The sequence below is a fragment of the Macaca nemestrina genome, chromosome 20 (assembly GCF_043159975.1).
Source record: "Macaca nemestrina isolate mMacNem1 chromosome 20, mMacNem.hap1, whole genome shotgun sequence".
In the NCBI taxonomy this organism is placed as follows: Eukaryota; Metazoa; Chordata; class Mammalia; order Primates; family Cercopithecidae; genus Macaca; species Macaca nemestrina.
This window is the reverse complement of record NC_092144.1, coordinates 18,967,547-18,973,743: the sequence shown is the minus strand read 5'-3', so window position 1 is coordinate 18,973,743 and position 6,197 is coordinate 18,967,547. Positions and strand designations below refer to the sequence as shown.

At 53.1% G+C, this 6,197-nt stretch overlaps 1 protein-coding gene across 1 annotated transcript in view; it reads left to right on the top strand.

The window, feature by feature from the left end:
- The first annotated feature begins 173 nt into the window (after nt 1-173).
- LOC105494716 (PBX homeobox 4) overlaps nt 174-6,197 on the top strand; it is a 63,280-nt gene continuing 57,256 nt past the window's right edge. Inside the window, exon 1 of the mRNA XM_071086993.1 lies at nt 174-261. The gene's annotated coding sequence lies outside the window, so the exon portion shown is untranslated. The remainder of the gene's footprint in view (nt 262-6,197) is intronic.

Genomic DNA, 6,197 nt, shown 5'->3' with positions numbered 1-6,197 from the left:
GACAGTGTATCTCTCCATGTGTCCCGGAATTGTCTACCTTGGCCCAGGTCCAGCAAGGATCCTTCAACATGGTATCTCCTTGGCCCTGTGCTCCCTCTTCTTCAGTCTGGCTGGCTGTTATTCCATCTCTCTTTTTTTTTTTTTTAGACAGAGTCTCACTTTGTAGCCCAGGCTGGAGAAAAATAGCACAATCTCAGCTCACTGCAACCTCCACCTCCCAGGTTCCAGATTCTCGTGCTTCAGGGGAAGCTGGGATTACAGGTACATGCCACCACGTCCAGCTAATCTCTGTATTTGTATTTTTATTATTATTTATTTGTTTGTTTGTTTGTTTTTGAGAGGGAGCCTCACTCTGTCGCCCAGGCTGGAGTGCAGTGGCTTGATCTCGGCTCACTGCAACTTCTGCCTCCTGGGTTCAAGCGATTCTCCTGCCTCAGCTTCCCAAGTAGCTGGGTTACAGGCATCTGCCACCACACTCGGCTAATTTTTGTATTATAGTAGAGATGGTGTTTCACCATGTTGGCCAGGCTGGTCTTGAACTCCTGACCTTGAATGATCCACCCACCTCAGCCTCCCAAAGTGCTGGGATTACAGGTGTGAGCCACCGCATGCCTGGCTAATGTTTATATTTTTAATAGAGGTGGGGTCCCACCATGTTGGTCAGGCTGGTCTCAAACTCTTGATCTCAAGAGATCCACCCATTCACCTTGGCCGCCCAAAGTGCTGGGATTATAGGCATGAGCCACCCCGCCCAGCCCCTCTCTCTTATTGGGGTCTTGCATCTGTTCCCCTCTACCTCTGTTCTTTGTTTCCCCTGTCTGTTGCTCTGCCTCCATCTCACTGCCTGTCTACCTGTCTTTCTCTGCAGCTCAGGGTAGTGTCTGGACCCTATGAGCCCCCTCCCTCTCCACTGCCCTTTTGTTTGAGCCCTGATGGTTCAAGGTCATGTGCCCAGCCATTTCTATCCCATTGCCCATGACCTGCATTCACACTTCCAGCCACAGGTTGTGGGGTTCAGGTAGTGGGATGCAGGATTTGAGCATTACCATTTCTCAAGCTCCTCTGATGTGCCTGGCACACTGGTAAGCACTTTAGGTGCTTTATTTAAAAATTTTTTTTTTGAGACGGAGTGTGACTCTGTCCTCCAGGCTGGAGTGCAGTGTGCGATCTTGGCTCACTGCAACCTCTGCCCCCCAGGTTCAAGCGATTCTCCTGCCTCAGCCTCCTGAGTAGCTGGGATTACAGGTGCCTGCCACTGTGCCTGGCTAATTTTTGTATTTTTGGTAGAGACGGGGTTTCACCGTCTTGGCCAGGCTGGTCTTGAACTCCCGACCTCGTGATCCACCCTCCTCGGCCTCTCAAAGTGCTGGGATTACAAGCATGAGCCACTGTGCTGGGCATTTTTTTTTTTTTTTTTTTTTTTTTTTTAAGGCAGAGTCTTGCTCTGTTGCCCAGGATGGAGTGCAATGGCGCAATCTCGGCTCACTGCAACCTCTGCCTTCCAGGTTCAAGTGATTCTCCTGCATCAGCCTCCCGAGTAGCTGGGATTACAGGCGGCCACCACACCCAGCTAATTTTTATTTTTAGTAGAGATGGGGTTTCACGGTTTCACCATGTTGGCCAGGCTGGTCTTGAACTCCTGACCTCAGGTAATCTGCCACCTCAGCCTCCCAAAGTGCTGGGATTACAGCTGTGAGCCACCATGCCCAGCCTTAGATTCCTTATTATTTAATCACCTGCATCTTATGGCCCTATCTTGGCCCACTGCAACCTCCACCTCCTGGGTTCAAGCAATTCTTCTGCCTCAGCCTCCAGAGTAGCTGGGACTACAGGTGTGCACCACCATGCCCCGGGCTAATTTTTTTTTTTTTTTTGAGACGGAGTCTCGCTCTGCCGCCCAGGCTGGAGTGCGGTGGCCGGATCTCAGCTCACTGCAAGCTTCGCCTCCCGGGTTTACGCCATTCTCCTGCCTCAGCCTCCCGAGTAGCTGGGACTACAGGTGCCCGCCACCTCGCCCGGCTAGTTTTTTGTATTTTTTTTTAGTAGAGACGGGGTTTCACCATATTGGCCAGGCCTCCTGACCTCGTGATCCACTGGCCTTAGCCAGAACAGAGTCTTGTTCTCCCTCGCCCAAGCTGGAGTGCAATGACACAATCCTGGCTCACTGCAACCTCCACCTCCCAGGTTCAAGTGATTCTTCCACCTTAGCCTCCCAAGTAGCCGGGATTACAGGCACCCACCATCATGCCTGGCTAATTTTTTGTACTTTTGTAGAGATGGGGTTTCACCATGTTGGCCAGGCTAGTCTCAAACTCCTGACCTCAGGTGGTTCGCCCACCTCAGCCTCCCAAAGTGCTGGGATTATAGGCATGAGCCACTGTGCCTGGCCTTTTTTTTTTTTTTTTTTGAGACAGAGTCTTGCATGATTTCAGCTCACTGCAACCTCCGCCCACCCGAGGTTCGAGCGATTCTCCTGCCTCAGCCTCCCAAATACCTGGGACTACAGGCATGCACCACCATGCCTGGCTAATTTTTTGTATTTTAGTAGAGATGGGATTTCACCATATTGGCCAGGCTGCTCTTGAACCCCTGACCTCGTGATCTGCCCGCTTTGGCCTCCCAAAGTGCTGGGATTACAGGTGTGAGTCACCATGCCTGGCCAGTCTTATTGATTTTTATGTGAGAACACTGACTCAGACATGTTGTGTTCTGGCCCATGATTAACACAGCTTGAAGAGGGCATATACATTCCCCAAGGGACCAGAGAGGCCCCTGGGAAAGGGACTTCAGATTCCCACAAAGCCCAGAGTTGGTCCCAAGCTCAGCTGGGCTTTCCCTACCTCACCCCATAGCACCCAACCCATGAGTGCCAGACCCGTGATGCATCCCCCTCTGAGATGCTCAGGGAAGCCCCCTCCAAGGCACAGTGTGTGCCAGGATCTCATTCTCTGCTCCCACCTCACCAGTGAGGAGGTGGGGTTATGTCCCTACTTTTGAGTCCCATGCTGAATAACAGCTAGAATTTGAACCCAGGTCACTCACACATGAGCCACCGCACCCAGCCACCTGTGCCAAATTCTTAAACCACTAAAATACGCATTGTCAAAGAACCCAAAACTCCCAGGTCCTTCTCTATTAACTGGGCCTGGCCGGGCACTTTGAGTACCAAGGCTGCCAACTAATTTCTATGCAGTAGAAACCCCCGATGACCTCCAAAAGGCAACTATGGGACGGGCGAGGTGGCTCATGCCTGTAATCCCAGCACTTTGGGAAGCCGCGGCAGGCTGATCACCTGAGGTCAGAAGTTTGAAACTAGCCTGGCCAACATGGTGAAACCTCATTTCTACTAAAAATACAAAAATTAGCCAGGCGTGGTGGCGGGTGCCTGTAAGCTACTCAGGAGGCTGAGGCAGGAGAATTGCTTGAACCCGGGAGGCGGAGGTTGCAGTGAGCCAAGGTCGCACCACTGCACTCCAGCCTAGGCGACAGAGTAAGACTTCTGTCTCAACAAAAAAAAAAAAAAAAGAAAAAAAAGGCAACTCTATCTCAGGCTCTCTGAGCTGGCTGTTCACATCAGCTCCTCCAGGTTTTAACCTGCACCCCGTGGGTCTCCTTCAAGACCTTGTCCCATTTCCTCTTGTCGATCTCTCCTCTCTACCAAGTGGCTTCAAATTTTCTTTTTGTTTTTGTTTTTTTTTTTTTTTTGGAGACGGAGTCTCGCTCTGTCGCCCAGACTGGAGTGCAGTGGCCGGATCTCAGCTCACTGCAAGCTCCGCCTCCCGGGTTCACGCCATTCTCCTGCCTCAGCCTCCCAAGTAGCTGGGACTACAGGCGCCCGCCCCCTCGCCCGGCTAGTTTTTTGTGTTTTTTTAGTAGAGACGGGGTTTCACCGTGTTAGCCAGGATGGTCTCGATCTCCTGGCCTCGTGATCCGCCCGTCTCAACCTCCCAAAGTGCTGGGATTACAGGCTTGAGCCACAGCACCTGGCCGGCTTCAAATTTGTGCCTCTGCTGATTCCTGAAGCTTCCAGTGCCCACAGCCCTCCAAGTTCTCTGAAGGTACTACTTCGTTGGGGTTGGGGGCAGGGTTTTGCTCTCTCATCCAGGCTGGAGTGCAGTGGCATAAACATAGCTCACTGTAGCCTTAACCTCCTGGGCCCAACTTATCCTCCCGCCTCAGCCTCCCAAGTAGCTGAGACCATGACCAGCTAATTTAGCTAATTTTTTAATTTTTATTTTTGTAGAGATGGGATCTCACTATGTTCCCCAGACTGGTCTCGAACTCCTGGGCTCAAGTAATCTCCCACCTCAGACTCCCAAAGTGTTGGGGTCACGGGTGTCAGCCACTGCACCCAGCCTGAAGGCCACTACTGTTCAGGCCTCCTGGGCAGTGCTGTGCTTGCGGGTGACCTTTTGAACAGGCACTGGTCTCCGTGGCTCCCATGCAATCTATTACTTCCTGTCATTGCAGCCAAGTGTCGGTGGTTTCCTTCATCACAGAGCTTTCCCTATTGTCCAGACACTCAGTCCATGTCTTTCATTTTCACTCCCTACCGTCCCCTTTGGAGTCTCCGGACGCTCTCCAATCCAGCCATTCCAGATGGTGTTTGAATTTCCTCCCCAGCAGCAATGGAGAGAACATGGGCCCAGCCCTGGAAGGGTTCCCAGCCAGCAGGCTAAGGACCTTTTACTGAGCCCACATCTGGAGCCTGTCCTCATAGCAAATAGGCTCCAGGAGGTTCTGTGACTTTGGAGAAGCGATTCATGTCCAGTCCATTCCTTTTTTTTTTTTTTTTTTTTTTTTTTTGAGACGGAGTCTTGCTCTGTCGCCCAGGCTGTAGTGCAGTGGCGCGATCTCAGCTCACTGCAAGCTCCACCTCCCGGGTTCACGCCATTCTCCTGCCTCAGCCTCCCGAGTAGCTGGGACTACAGGCGCCCACAACCGCGCCCGGCTAATTTTTTGTATCTTAAGTAGAGACGGGGTTTCACTGTGGTCTCGATCTCCTGACCTTGTGATCCGCCCGCCTCGGCCTCCCAAAGTGCTGGGATTACAGGCGTGAGCCACCGCGCCCGGCTTTTTTTTTTTTTTTTTTTTTTTTGAGACCTGGTCTCTGTCAACCAGGCTGGAGTGCAGTGGTACAATCATGGCTCACTGCAGCCTCAAATTCGCGGGCCCAAGTGATCCTTTCACTGCAGCCTCTCAAGTCCCAAGTAGCTGGGACCACAGGCGTGCACCACCACAGGGTCTCACTATGTTGCCCAAACTGATCTCAAACTCCCATGCTCAAGTGATCCTCCCGCCTCCGCCATCCAAAGTGCTAGATTACAGGCGTGAGCCACCGCCCAGTTCCTTTTCTTGTGCAGTAGGAACCTCTGATGCTGTGTCTTAAGGGCTAGAAACAAAGATGTGAGGATTCGCTCTGATTTGGGGCGCACTGCAGGGGAGGCTCTCAGTAAACCTCCTTCCTTCATTCGGTAACCACGTGGTAGCATTTTCTATGCCCAGAACTGTAGACTGCGTAAACAAGCGAGGTCACTCTTTAGCTGGACCTTGAAAGGTGACTGGAATTGATTTCTTCAGTGGAGAAAAGCGCTGCGTTCTGACCTTCTTGTTGCCATCAACCACGCACACCTGTGCTCCCCCTTGGCCGGGTGAAGGGGGCGTGGAAAGCTCTAGAGGAAGAGCCAGGGGCCCCAGTGGCCCACCTGATGGGTCTGAGGCTGCAGGGAGCATTAGAGGGACTGAGCAGGGGTCTGGGGCTTGGGGCTTCTGGAAATGAATGGGGGCTGTCGATCAAGCTATAAGAGGTGTGGGGTTCTGAGGAGGAGAGGGTGGCTTGAAGGAAGAGTTGGGGTGCTCCGGGGAGTTAGGGTCTCTGAGGACCGAGGGCTTTGAGGAGGAGCAGGGGGCTCTGAGGAGGAGCAGGAACTCTGAGGAGATGAGTGGGGCTGAAGGAGGCGTGCACCGCGGGAGTTGTGAGGGATGGGGGCCTCTGGCTGGAGCGGAGCCAGCGCTGCCCTGTCTCAGGCTGGAGGAGGGCGCTTGTGAGAAGTGCCGTTGCCTCGGCAACCGCTAACCGAGTCCAAGCCCGGGGTGAGGGAAGTTCGGGGCGTCTCCCGGGGCGGTGCGTGGCGCCGGTTGGCTGACGGCGATGAAGGGGCGTGTCTGTAGGCAGTGCAATACACGGGTTGGCTGGC